We start from the raw sequence: 15,658 nt of genomic DNA, 5'->3' as shown, positions 1-15,658 counted from the left end.
TGGTAAAGATTTTTTTTCATGGAATGTGGCTGCCGCTGGCTAGGCCAGCGTTTGTTGCTCATCCCCAATTATCCTTGAGAAGGTGGTGGTGAGCTGCCTTCTTGAACCACTGCAGTCTATCTGGTGTCGGTACACCCACAGTGCTGTTAGGAAGGGAGTTCCGGGATTTGGAACTGGCAACAATGAAGGAACGGTAATATAGTTCCAATTTAGGATGGTAAGTGGCTTTGAACCTGACAAAGAGTCATATTCAGCTTGAAACATTAACTCTGTTTCTCTCTCCACAGATGCTGCCAGATCTGCTGATTATTTCTAGCACTTCTGTTTTTATTTCAGATTTCCAGCATCTGTAGAATTTTACTTTACTGCCACAGTTTGTTCACTCTGCATGTTTCTGACACGCTCGTGGCACACCCTCACTATCACCTTTCCCAAGATGGTGATTGGCATGGGCTGCACCAGAGGTTGCTGGAAGCAGACCACACATCATTTTTATCACCTTCAGGCTCCTGTAGTCCTGAAACCAGTGGCACTATGGAGTCTAATTTTGTAGCCTCTGTATGCTGGAGTACAGGGAGATTAAAAACGGCTGATCATCATAGACTTCTTGAATCAAACAGATATATCCTAACCTCATGGAAAATGCGATGTACATTCAAGTTGGATATAGTCTGTTATTAATGAATAATTTGGATTGATTTTTCTGGTTAGTGTTGTACTTCAGGATTAACCTTTATACTTTACCAATGCAGCAGCCACTTATTGAACTTGGTCAGTGCAATGTAGACAAGTAATAAATTAATTGACTACGGTGTGAATTGGCAACAGAAGAGGAATAAATTTAGAATATCCCCCCCAAGGATGAAGCAGCAACACTTTGTCAGGTTTTCATATTTCTATCTAAGTTGGAGGCAAATAATAGAAAAATGTTCGGATTTGATCTGGTCATGTTCAGATTCAGATTCAGTAAAGTTGGAAGAGATTACTGCATTGATTCTCCCATCGCTTCGACAGACAAGTGTTCAGCAAGTAAAATAAAAAAGACCGGTTTACAGTCTAGGTTGGTGTCTTGTGGCGTTAGGCCAAGTCTCGATTTGCATAACTGATTGCAAATATTGCATATGAAGTCAATGTTAGAGGGATGGATGGAAGCATTGGTTTTGTGCCGCACTCGCTTGTTCTGAAGGCACTTGACTCTGTTCTCCTCAAATGTTGAAATTGTTTGATGACAGAGACTTCTCCCTTTGGGTCTGTCCAAGGTTGTTTCTTCCCATGTATTGGGACCCAGCTTGCAGTCTGAGGTTAGCTTTCAGATTGTCTTTATATCTAAGTTTGGGATGTTTTGTAGTCAGGCGTATTGTTGTCTGGGTTCCCTTGCTCAGCTGGCTCTAGAGTACTGCCTTTGATATTGGGAATCTTCCCATGTGAACCACATGACCCATCCAGCAAAGCTGAGCTCTGATGAGTATACTCTCGATGCCAGGTATGCAGAACTTTGCAAGAATTCAATGTTGAGGATTTTGTCTTACCACCTGAGATTGCAAGTAGATCACAGACAGCAAAGATGGAACGCTTCCAACTGTTTATGTGATACGAGCATACGAATTCGGAGCAGGAATAGGCCACTCGGCCCCTCAGGCGTGCTCCGCCATTCAATAAGATCGCAGCTGATCTGAAATGTAACCTCAACCCCACATTCTGGCCTACCTCCTGATAACCTTTCACCCCCTTATTAATCAAGAATCTATATAGCTCTGCCTTAAAAATATTCAAAGACTCTCTTCCTGAAAAGGCAGTGGAAGCAGAGTTCCAAAGACTTACAACCCTCAGAAAAAATTTCTCCTTATATGTCTTAAATGAGCAACCCCTTATTTTTAAACAGTGACCCCTAGTTCTAGATTCTCCCACAGGAGAAAACATCCTCTCCATATCCACCCTGTCAAGACCTCTCAGGATCTTAAAGGTTTCAAATTATTTCTAAACTCCAGTGGATACAAGCTTAACCTCACTTAGTCTCCAGTCTTTCCTCATAAGACAACCCACCCATTCCTGGTATTAGTCTAGTAAACCTTCTCTGAACTGCTTCTAATGCATTTACATCCTTCCTTAAATAAGGAGACCAACACTGTACACAATACTCCAGATGTGGTCTCACCAATGCCCTGTACAACTAAAGCATAACCTCCCTACTTTTGTAATCAATTCTCCTCACAATAAATGATAATATTCGATTAGCTTTCCTAATTACCTGCTGTACCTGTGTACTAACCTTTTGTGACTCATGCACTAGGATACCCAGATCCTTCTGAATCTTCGAGCTCTGCAATCTGATGCTGGTAGGTTGTCTAAGCCTTGCACACATAGAGAAGTGATGTAAGAATCACTGTCTGGTAGACTTCGATCTTTGTTCTGAGCCAAATTCCATGCTCTTTCCAAAATCTGAGAGTGAGTGAACTGCCAAACGTTGAGCTTGCTTTTACCAGGCAATGGTTGATTTTGTCATTCGGCATTGTGTTATTGGAGAGGATACTCCCAAGATAGCAAAGTCTTCATACCGAATGGAGGAGTGTGTTGTTGATAATGACTGTGGGGTTTTGAAGACCAGAGGCAGGCTGATACAAGATCTCTATCTTCCTCAGACCTATTGCCAGGCTGAAGTGTTCTGAGGCTACGGAAAAGCGATCAAACAGCAGCTGAATGCCCTCCAGAGTATGTGCTATGAGAGTACAGTTCACGAACAAGAGTCCACTCAGTAGCTGTTCAGTAACCTTTGTGCAAGTCTTGAGCCTTTACAAGCTGAAAATGTTGTTAGCTATCCAGAACCGAATGTGCCCTCCTGTGTCAAGATCTTTGAGTGCATACTGGAGCATGGCCATAAACTGAAAGGCAAACAGAGCTGGAGCCAGTACATAACCTTGCTTGGTGCCATTGGTGACAGGAAAGGCATCTGATGATGTACCACTTTGCATCATGCTGGCCATCATGCCAATGTGAAATGAGCAAATGACACTGATACCTTTTCAGGGCACCCAAATTTATACAGAACTTTCCAAAGGCCTTTCTGGTTTACTGTATCAGGAAAACGAACACCACATAGATGTCCTTTTCTTGAATTTGATATGCTGCAGAGATCATGCCCACTGTTCCCTATCCTGCACTGAAGCCACAATTCTGGGTACACAAGAGTCAATGAGGTGAGTGACAATTGGATTAAGAATAATCCTTGCAAGAATTTTCCCTGCTGTTGAAAGAAGTGATATTCCATGATGACTGTCACAGATGGGCTTGCTCCCTTTCTGTTTGTAGAGATTAGCTATTGAGGCATCCTTGGGGCACAGTGCCCTGGTTCCAGATTAGGCAGAAGAGACTAGTCAGTTTCCTAACCATGTGAGTCCCTCCATACTTGGATACTTCAGCTGGGATGCCATCAGCTCCTGGTGACTTGCCCATAGAAAGCTGCTTTATGGCATTCATGACTTCTGCTTGAGAAGGATCAAGAGCATCCTCTTCCAGAGTGAGGTGCTGTGGAAGTGACTGAATGGCAGCATTGCACACTATGGATTGTTGGTTTAGGAGATTATTCAAGTACTCTGCCCAATGAGGGAGAATCTCATGCCTATTTGTTAGGAGCTGATTACCATCTGCTGAGAGGATGAGTGTCACATCGTTGGTTTTGGAGCCATAGACTGATCGCAGACCTTCATGTAGAGCCTTCAGGTCATTTTTATTGGCAGTTGCTTGAAGCTCATCAGCCTTGTTTTCCCACCATCGGTTCTTCATCCCTCAGGGAACTGCTACTAGCAGTCTTCTGTCATAACCCTGCACACAGGTGGCCTCGTGGTGATGGTTGTTCTCCATATGTTGGAGCAGATGCGGATGTGGAGTTCGTGTCCTCCTGAGGTGACCTTTCCAGGTTCAGCACTGCTCTCCCCAATCTGGGCAAGGGGAAGAAGAAGAACCCTAAACACAGCATGCTCTCTCTGCACCTGCCTGGCTGGTCATCCACTTACTGTCATAGAAACGTAAAGGCTTAGACTACACGCCATTGTACGAAGATCAGTTTATGGAATGTCAGAACACTTTTGGACAACAATACGAGACCAGAGCGCAGAACAGCCTCATAGCTAGAATGCTGGGCAGGTATAACATTGACAGTGCTGCCCAAAGCAAAACAAAGCTTGCTGAGAAATTTCAACTTGAGATTGGTGCAGGCTACACATTCTACTGAATTGGCAAGTTCAAAGAACCTGCCTCGACAGTCAGATGTGGGTTTTGCTATTCAATCTGAACTAGCATGCAAGCTTGACTCCCACTTCATGCGGAGACCAGCGATCGACTCATGGTTCTTTGTTTAAATCTTGCCAGTAACCAGCATGCAACATTCATTAGTGCCTATGCTACAATAATGACACATACACTCGAGGTCAAAGAAGCATTGTATGATGACCTCAGCAAGAGGAGTACCCCACCAGGACAAACTCGTTACTTTTGCTGATTTCAATGCCTGAGTAGGCACAGACTGTTACACATGGAGAGGAGTACTAGGACATCACGGTACTGGCAGAGCAAACTCCAATGGCCAGCTCCTTCTCTCTAAATGCAGTGAGTTTGACCTAACTATCACAAACAGAGTCTTCCAGCAAACAGGCAAACTGAAAACAAATCCAAACACTGGCACATGTTGGACAACATTATTGTATGATAGAGAGATTTCAAGGGCGTTCACTCTACCTGCTCCATTAGAGGTGCAGAATGCTGGTCCGACGTTCTGCTTGTCAGGAGTATCATGTCTTTGAAGATAAAATCTCAAGTGCTTCAACACAGTCAAGCCACAAAGGAAGTATATAGATATAGAATGTACAGAGGTGAAGTAAAAATGGAAATTAGGAAAGCAAAAAGAGGATGCAAAAAAATATTGGCAGGTAAAATCAAAGAAAATCATCAGATGTTTTACCGGTACATTAAGAATAAGAGAATAACTAAGGAAAAGGTAGGGCTTATCAGAGATGTACATGGTAACTTGTGCGTTGATGCAGAAGATGTGGGCAGGGTTCTCAATGAGTACTTTGTCTTCACTAAGGAGAGGGATGATGCAGAGGAAGAGTGTGAAATATTAGGTACAATAAGCATAGTGAGAGAGGAAGTACAGGAGGGACTGGCATCCTTGAAGGTGGATAAATAACCAGGGCCAGATGGATTGTATCCCAGGCTGTTGAAGGAAGCCAGGGAAGAAATAGCGGATGATCTGAGGATAATTTTCCAATCCTCACTAGATATAGGCGATGTCCCAGAGGATTAGGGGTCTGCGAATGTTGTATTATTATTTAAAATGGATGCCGGGGATAGGCCAGAAAATTATAGGTCGGTAGTCTGATTCAGTGGTGGGTAAATAATTGGAAACAATTCTGAAACTGAGGTTAAACTGTCACTTAAAGGCACTGATTGATCAGGGATAGTCAGCATGGTTTTGTTAGGGAAAGATCGTGCCTTACTAACAATGGAATTTTTTGAGGAAGTAACAAGGAGGATTGATGAGGGTAGTGCAGTGGATGTTGTCTACATGGATTTTAGTAAGGTATTTGACAAGGTCCCACATGGCAGACTGGTCAGGAATGTGAGATCTCATGGGATACATAGCAAGGTGGCGAGTTGGATTCAAAATTGGCTCAGTGACAGGAAACAAAGGCTAATGGTCAATGGATAATTTTGCAAATGGAAAACAGTTTCCAGTGGTATTCTACAGGGCTCAATGTTGGAACCCTTGCTGTTTGTTGTACATATTAATGATTTAGACTTAAATGTGGGAGGCATGATTGGGAAATTTGCACATGACACAAAAATTGGCCGTGTAGTTGATAGTGAAGAGGATAGCAGTCAACAACTCCAGAATGATATCAATGGTTTGGTTGATTGAGTGGAGAAGTGGCAAATGGAACTCAATTTGGAAAAGCATGAGGTAATGCATTTGGGGAGGGCAAACAAAGAAAGGGAATACTCAATAAATGGGAGGATATTGAGAGATGTTGAGAAAAGGTACATGTTGAAGCTTTTCGCCTTACACTCATCAAGACATTTCGCAAGAATACCAATATGAGGGAGAAACAAAAATATATACTGTATGAGAAGAGAGTGCTAATTGGTAGAGGCATTGCCGTGGATAATGTACCTGTGATGGTGACTGACAGTTAACTGCCAAGCATTGTTTGAAATTTAAACCAGGCAGCTTGACCCTGATTGGCATTGCCCTAATGAATGAGTCAGTGAATGGCTGTCACTTATTTTGTTTAGCTAAAACAGATGCACTGTGTGTATATGTTCTTTCTGTCCACAAAGAACAGGGGTCCGTGCATTAATATATGTAACTTCCAGTATATGCAAATGCGCCACAATGTGAGCCCGACTGACAATCTTAAATTGGTTGTAATTCTTAACACACTGAGGATTATTTAGCTAATGTCCAATTGCGGAATCACATGCTGGACACTATGTTTTGAGTTTTGCAAGCACGGGCTGGTTGAGTACGGTCTTTACCTTGCCCATGGCGAACAGCAGAAAGGACATGCTGTTTGATACAATCCGCCAGTCTTTGGGATGTACAGCCTACATACCTAGCATCACATTGGCACTGAAATTCATATACCACATTACTCGTGTGTGTTAGGCAGAACGTCTTTTTGGCTTGATGGCAGCATCCTGTTAGTGGCAAATACCACTCATATTGCTACCGTGTAGTAGCAGCGTGAAACAGCTAGCTTCACCATTTGCTCAAATTTTTGAGATACCTTGCCCCTCCAGGGTAATCTGAGGTAGACTGGGCACTTTTCAGGGCCGAAAGTGAAGGCCTTAGGCCCATTCATGCATTTGCGTGATATACAGCGTGAAATGATCTGACCAGGGTGGCCATTATCCTGCAGGATGCCTTTGATGCCCCTATTTCAGCATCAAGCTTGCATGGTGAGCAAATGGCCCAGGCCCTATTTACAAGGATGCCAATAAGACTAATCTTATAGCATGTGGAACTGTAAGAATCCCAACTTGTATATTGACCAGTGAAGATAGGCTTGCGATAGACCTTGGTAAAGAACTCCTTGGAAGGTTTCTCAACTAGTACATCAAGGAAGAGGAGTTCATTTGACTGTTTCGTTTCAAAGGCGAATTTGCGCGCAGGATGGAGCCCATTAAGACATGAAAGGAAATTATTACATGCAGCTCCGGATTTAAATTTAGCAAATGTATCATTCAATATTGGAAATATGCAAGGGGTAGGAGGTTAGGTGTCATTCCATCAAAGACATGTTTCTCATGCAACCCAGCAAAGATGTTTGCGAGAGTTGGGCCTAGAGGGGTTACCATAGCAATACCATCTATTTGGGCATACATAGTATCATTAAAGCTGAGCTCAAATGTGCACATTACTCCTTCAAAGAACTCCAGTAAATTGGTTAAACATGATTTCCCTTTCACCAAATCATGCTGACTCTTCCCTATTATCTTGAGTTTGTTTAAGTGCCCAGCCATAACCTTCAGTCTATTGGAACCTTTTCACAGTCTAGCGAATTTTGGAAAATTAACACCAACGCATCATCTACTACTTCATTAGCTACCTTTTTTAAGACCCTAGGATGAAGTCCATCAAGACCCGGAGACTTGTCAGTCCACAGCTCCATCAGTTTGCTTATACCGCTTCCCTAGTGATTGTAATTTCACCAAGTTCCCCTCTCCCTTCCACCTTCTGATTTACTGTGATTACTGGAATGTTTTTTTGTATCCCCTATACTGAAGACAGAAGCAAAACATTTGTTTATTTCATCCTCCATTTCCTTATTATCTATTATAACTCCCCACTGTCACTCTTGAGGACTGACATGCATTTTACTTACTCTTTTCCTTTTTAAATACCTGTAGGAACTCTTGCTATCTGTTTTTACATTTAAAGCTAGCTTCCTCTCATACTCTAATTTCTTTCTTCTGATTAACCTTTTAGCCACTCTCTTCTGTTCTTTCTATTCTGACCACTCATCTGACCTGCCACTCATCTCTTCACAGTTATATGTTTTTTCCTTAAGTTTGATGCTTTCCTTAACTTCTTTAATTAACCACGGGTGGTGGGTCCTCTCGTTAGAATTTTTCTTTATAGTAGGAATGTACTCATTCTGATTATTCTGAAATATCCCCTTAAATGTCTGCCACTGCTTCTCTATTGATCTATCCTCTAGCTTAGTATCCGAGTTCACTTCAGCTAGCTCAGCTTTCATGCTTACATAGTTGCCCTTATTTAAGTTTAAGATACTAGTTTAGACCCACTCTTCTCCCTTTAAATCTGGATGTAAAATTCCATCATATTGTGGTCGTTGCTACCTAGTGGTGCCTTCACTATGAGCTCATTAATTAACCCTGTCACATTACACAACAATAAGTCTAATATAATTTGCTCTTAGATTGGTTGCAGAATGTGCTGCTCTAAAAAAACTAACTCAAAAGCACTCAATGAACTCCTCATCCGGGCTACTACTGCCAGTCTGATTTTTTCCAGTTTATATCTAGATTAAAATCACCCATGATTACTGCTGTTCCTTTTATCATATGCACCCAATATTTCCTTTGTTTTCTGTTTTATGCTGTATCACTGCCGTCAGCCGCCAGTTGGATTGCTGCTTTTCTCTTGAGCCATGGTGAAGTTTCCAGTCAATGAAACCTTTTGCTTATGCTTGCTTAAGTTCTGTATCTCTTGGTCATTTTCATCAAACCAATCAGGTGCTTGTTATGGTATACTTTAGGGTTGACCAGGCACTATGCTACACTGGTTCCTGATGGTTGGAGGTTGAGAGGTTGGCAGTGAGGCACTGCCTGAGAAGGGCCACCTGGGTGGGACCTTTGAGGCCTTCGATGTTAACTTTCTTGCAGCATTGCCTCTGTTGACTCCGCTGTTTGGGGGCCAGGCTGATGGAGATGGTAGATCGGATAAGGTGATGATCAGTCCAGCATTTGTCAGTACCTCTCATGGCATGGATGATATATGTGGACATCTCTGTGATCCCTTGCTTGAATGATGACGTAGGCAAGCAAATGCCAGTGTTATGCCATGAGTTCTTGTGCTTGTTATGAGCAAGATGGCTCCTATGCAGTCAGGGAGCCCTCACTATGCTGGTTTGTTTGTGGCCATCGTCTGCCATCCATTGCTGTTTTTCCCCTCTAAATCTTCACTTCTGCTAATTAAGTTCTCCTGATTCTAACTGTGGGTGCATTTTAACCCAACTGCTAGTTTAAACGGCCTCTGCCTGATGGATCAAACCCCATCCCCTGACCTACCTTGTTAGCTCTGTTAAAGATCTAGAAAAGCCCTGGCTGCCAATTTCTTCCCAAATCTGGCTTCAAATTCCTGGACTTCGCTGAACATCTAAACCATATTTCTGCACTGGACTACATCGGAAAAAAGTAAGACCCTACTTCTGTCCAGAATCTGCTATTTTTTTTCTTCTTTCCTGATCTGCAACCTATGGAAAATCCGTGATCTAAGCTTTCAAGCTTGGCTTCAAACCCCTGCACTCCTCTCAACATTAAGAAGACATTTTATGCTCTGGACTACACTGGCTGTTACTGTAAGATGTAAATTCTGTTTCTGTCTTGGTGATAATCTACAACATTAAAATATCTCGGGCTGGTCTGCAGTCTGCCCTTCCCCCACCACTCCAGTGACTGAGAGACATCAGTCTCCACTGAGCTTGTTCCTGGTTCGACTGGTTTTTCAGCTTCAGCCTGTTCCTGGCCACAGGTCATAGACACGTCTGCATATGACCTGATAAAGTGCAACCCAATTGGCTTGTCATCAAAGAAGCCCATTGAATAAAAGGAACAGTGCATAGATACGAATTTGGCTCAACAATAAACAGAGAGTGGGGAATGCTTGTTTGCACTGGAGCAAGGTATATAGTGGGGTTCCTCAGGGGTCGATACTAGTACCACTGCTTTTCTTGATATATATAATGACAGACATGGATGTACAGAGCACAATTTCAAAATTTGCAGATGACACAAAGCTTGGAGTGAATGTGAGGAGGATAGTGATAAACTTCAAGATGACGTAGGCTGGTGGAATAGGCGGACAAATGGCAAATAAAATTCAATGCAGAGAAGTGTAAAGTGATTAATTTTGATAGGATGAAAAGGGGAGGCAAAATGAAATAAAGGGCACAATTATAAAGGGGGCGCAGGAACAGAGAGACCTGGGGAGGGGTATACGTTCACAAGTTGTTGAAATCAGACCTACATTCTTAAAATACACGGCTCTTTGCAAGTCTACTGTTTCCTTTTCCAGCTCTTGCAGTTAGCCACCACAAATATATATAATTCAATTGACTTAATCAGCTAGATTATTTGCACAATTGATTAATTATCTCTTAAAAGGGAAGTTATTTAGTCCTAGTAATTTGACATAAACAGGAAAAAACACCATTCCACTATTAAAATAAAAGGATGTAATCTCTGTTACAGCAGTTCTGTGAATCACAACTTCCCTCAGCATCCTCAGCAAGGAGAGAGAATCAGCCAAGGTTCCCGCTTCTGATCTCTTTTCAGTGATACCTGCTGAGAAGTGTGCAAGCATAGATGCTAGATGAGGACAGCATTGGGCCAGATTTTGGCCACTTTCAGAAGAGTTAGGGAGAAGAGAAGAAAAAGAAGAGAATAATTCTTCACTCAGCTATTTATCTAAACTTTACCCTGAATAGCGTGGACAAAACGTGAAAGACAGAAGGTAAAAATGACTTTGAGATTCTGCACTGTTGTTTGGATGTGTGTCATGTCAACTTTAGTCAATTGCCCCCAGAAAATAAGCTTGCCAGAGACAAATGTCTTGCAAACACAAAGGCAGAATCTCAACGTGACAGCCACTTCCAATTAATTCATTCAAAATAAACCAGCCGCTCACTGAAACACTCTACAATGCCAGTGATTTTTATTTTAGCTTTGACACTTGCATGTACAAGTTAAAAAGTATAAGAGCGTAACAGTGACAAAATCTGTGAGGAAATTATTAAGCTTCTGCAATGTTTACCTTGACTCATCAGGGTTCATATTATTAGCACTCTGCTCCTCCTGACCTTCTAGGAAACCTTTCAAAGAAAAACCTGTTTCTTACCTTAAATAATAAAAACAGAAAATGCTGGAAGAACTCAGCAGGTCTGGCAACATCTGTGGAGGGAGAAACAAGGTTAACGTTTCAAGTCTGTATGACTCTTCTTCAGAGCTAAAGAGGCTTGGTGAGCTCTCTCCACAGATGCTGCCAGACCTGTTGAGTTTTTCCAGCATTTTCTGTTTTTATTTCAGATTTCCAGCATCTGCAATATTTTGCTTTCACCTGACTGTTTCTTACCTTGTCCTCTTTTGACCATTCCTGCATTCCACCAAGTTTCTCTGGCAGATTTGGGTCTGCCTTGAGTCTTCATTAAAAATTACATTGTGGTGCCAATAACGTCACTGGACAGCTACTTTTAGATTGAAATTACGTCCCCATCTGCTTCCACTGGAAGCCTTGGCTGACTTCAAAGTCAGCAAAAATAAAATGCTGGTGGGTGGGAAAGCTGGGGCTCTGGGCCAGTTAGCGGACTCAGGCAATGTTAAGCTCCCTCACACACCATTCCTGCCTGTCAGGAGTTGGGTGGGGCTAAAACCAGCCTCATTCCCATTCTTTGTAGAGTTTAAAATTGTCAGTTACTTTCAGTTTGTCAATACAAACTGAACTGTTTTAAAGCTCTCATATGAAACCTTTTGAAGTGGTATCTGAAAATACAAATGGTCAAAAGGGATACTTTCATAATCATGTGCTCAAATGGGGAAGCACACTCACAGGCCAGTTACCATTGACCAGAAACTGGACTAGCCATGTAAATACTGTGGAGGTCAGAGGCTAGGAATCCTGCAGCGAGTAACTCACCTCCTGACTGCCCAAAGCCTGTCCACCAAGTCAGGTGTATGATAGAATACTCTCCACTTGCCTGGAAAATGCAGCTCCAACAACACTCAAGAAGCTTGACACCATCCAGGACAATGCAAACCCGCTTAATTGGCACCCCTTCCACAAACATTCACTCCCTCCACCACCTTCGAACAGGGGCAGCAGTGTATACCATCTACAAGATGCACTGCAAGACTCCTTAGGCAGCATCTTCCAAACCCACGACCACTTGCATCAAGAAGGACAAGGGCAGCAGACACATGGGAACACCATCACCTGGAAGTTCCCCTCCAAGCCTCTCACCATCCTGACTTGGAAATATATCGCCATTCCTTCAGTTTTGCTAGGTCAAAATCCTGGAACTCCCTCCCTAAAAGCACTGTGGGTGTGCAGGGACTGCAGCGGTTCAAGAAGGCAGCTCATCACTACCTTCTCAAGGGTAATTAGGGATGTGCAATAAATGCTGGCCTTGCCAGTGAAACCCACATCCCATAAATGAATTTTAAAAAAGGCAGTGTGGGTTGGAACTGCGAAGTTGCAGCCCCCTCTCTAGCCTGTTCTCCATTTGAGCATGATCTCCTCAGTGGAACTGCAGGATCACATGATTAATGGTTATATCCTCTAGATGATTCTCATTAATGGAATTAAATTACCTCAAACAATTCTTACAGTTACTGAGGCATTACCTATTGCTTCTAAAACCATGCTGCACATTCATTATGACCTCTACATTCTTTAGATGAACATTCATAACATAAATTATAACTCTCAAGAATTTTTCCCATTAATGATGGTTGGCCAGCAGCTCTATGAACACAATCAACCACCATAATCCTTCATGATAGCAAGATAGCAGCAGAGGATGATGTATTTGTTATAAATATTGTTTTAACAAAGTTTTTTTATTTCTTTGAATTTCTTAAACAACATATTCTTTACTGAAGTCTACATATGTGAGATTCCTGAACTATCATCACTAGGATCTAGAATCTTTCTGCAATCTGATGTGAAGAAGTCATTTCCTGATTCTCTCAATATTTTTTTGCCAGGTAATCTCTAAAGGAATTGTCTTCCTTAAACATTACCACTGCTGTAACTAAACAATTTATTTGGCTTCCTCTTACTGCTATCTACAACCCATCTTTCCATTGCCCTCATCTCTTCTAATATTCCAAAGCTGACTTTTGTATGACTGAAAATCCTCACTACTGTTTTTTTTCCTCTTTTAGGATGTTTCTGTATGGCTTTAAGGATATTTTGTTCTCATTCTTTCCATATAGATGTACATCATTTCCACATTTCTTAAAATTGTCTTTAAAATTATATACTTCTCATTTTTTCTTCTAGTTCCACTTGGTACACCTAAGTTCCAACAGTGACTACATTTCAAAACTACTTCATTGGCTGTAAAGCACTTTGGGACATCTTGGGTTGTGAAAAGTGCTATATAAATACAAGATTTTCTTGTTTCATTTTGATTCTCTGGAGCTCTTCTCACAGGTCTCACCATTTGCTCTTTGCAAATCTTGTACAAGTACAACTGCATATGATGATCAAAGGTCACTTCCAATACAGTGCAGATTTACTGAAATTATTTTTAAAAATTCATTCACAGGATGTGGGTTTCGTTGGCTAGGCCAGCTCTTATTGCCCAACCCTAGTTGCCCTTGAGAAAGTGGGTGGTGAGCTGCCTTCTTGAACCACTGCAGTCCATGTGGTGTAGTACACCCACAGTGCTGTTAGGGAGGGAGCTCCAGGATTTTGACCCAGCGACTGGACTTCAAGGGTTAAACAACAAGGAAAGATTAAACAAACTAGGGATGTATTCCCTGGAATTTAGATGGTTAAGGGGGTGATGTAATTGAAGTTTCCTAGACCACTAGTTGGGAAATCTAGGACTAGGGGGCATAGTCCAAAATTTAGAGCTAGTGAGAGCATTCCTTCTCTCTCTTCAGGTACCATGCCCCAACAGGGCACTGGCGAGCACGGACCTCCATGTTAATCTTGCTTTGGAGGTATGGATCATCGTCGTTGGTGGCACATTCATCCAGTTTGAGAGGCTCTTTAGACAGATTGTTCTTTGTCTACCTCAATCTATTTTGCCATTGATCTTTCCCATCAGCATCAAACTTTCTAAATCAAGATTTATTATTACTCGCCCAAGAAATTCCGACTGTCTCTTCCCGATATTGGTCAGGAGAGATCTTTTGGTTTCAGATTTTACTAGCACCTCTTCATTGGTAGTGTGACTTGTCCAAAATATTTTTATTATTCACCTCAAAAACACAACTCTGCAGCTTCAATTATTTTCCGCATTGCTTCACTGATCGTCCAACACTCGCTTCTGTATGTCAAAATTGGTGTGATGTAACATTCCAGGATGCTCAGCTTGTTTTCATGGCTAATTTTGAGTTGATGATAATATTTTTCATTTTTTGAAGAGCATTACAGGAGTGAAATTAGGAAACACTCCCACGCACAAAGCATGGTAGAAGTTTCCGCAACCAACAATTGATGCTCGATCAATTGTTAATTTTAAAACTGAAATGTTAACCAAAGGATTGCTGGAAAAAGAGACATGTCAAAGCCTTTCGTCTTGCACTCATCAAGACACTTCTTAAGAATACCAATATAAGGGGAAAACAACAATTTATATTGTATGAGAAGAGAGTAGAGTGCTGATTGGTAGAAGCGTTGCCATGGAGAATGCATCAGTGATGATGATGGACAGTTAACTGCTAAGCATTGTTTGAAATTTAAACCAGGTAGCTTGGCCTTGATTGGTCAAGACATTGTCCTGAGGAATGAATCAAGGCATTGCCCTGAGGAATGAGTCAGTGAATGGCTGACTTATTTTGTTTAGCTGAAACAGGCTCAATGTGTTTTAATGTTATTTCCGTCTGCAAAGAACGGCTCTGTGTGTTAATATATGTAGCTTCCAGTACACACACAGGCCACACTGCAAGCCCAACTGACAGTCTTAAATTCCTAGTACACTGAGGATTATTTAGCAAATGTTGTCCAGTCACAGAATCACATCTAATGTTTTCCCAGCGAAGTAGGAAAGGGGTCAATGGACAGGAGGGGGAGGAGGAGAGGCATCTACCGATGCCCTTCATTGCCAGATCTCTCAGGAAGCAGCTCATCAAAGAGCAAGTCACCTGAACTATCCCTTACATCGACAATACACAATCCTTACCACACTTCTTAGAACCACTATCCAATTGTCTTTCATTAGTTCAACCTTATTGGTCTTGCCCTCACTTCAATATAAATGTAAACACCAACATCAAATCTAGAAAAAAAATTGAACGACTCAATCCCATCTGTGTCTACCAGTCAAATGAAATAATGATCAAGTTCCCATGCACAAACCCTTGGTGCCTGTCTTTTGTTCTTTTTTTCCTATCCTGGTGTTCCTATGAAGTGTTTCCCCTGTGCCTACAGCTTGAGGGATGAGAGGCTACTGAGTTTCCATTGCTGTATTGGGTGATCATAAGCAGCTTTGGGCCTTGAGGCCTCAGCTACAGATTGTGGCATCTTGGCTTGGGCTGGAGCAGTCTGGCCCAGCTGTTGTGTTGATGGAGCTGACTGCATATTCTTTTTAGATAGAATGGTTTGCATGCTCTGAAACATGTTGGACTTCCTGTGACATTGTGTGCAAGCTCACTGCCAGGCTGCCCAGTGCACTGAATCAGCCTTCTT

Source organism: Carcharodon carcharias, chromosome X (assembly GCF_017639515.1).
Source record: "Carcharodon carcharias isolate sCarCar2 chromosome X, sCarCar2.pri, whole genome shotgun sequence".
Taxonomy (NCBI): domain Eukaryota; kingdom Metazoa; phylum Chordata; class Chondrichthyes; order Lamniformes; family Lamnidae; genus Carcharodon; species Carcharodon carcharias.
This window is presented reverse-complemented; position numbering follows the sequence as displayed.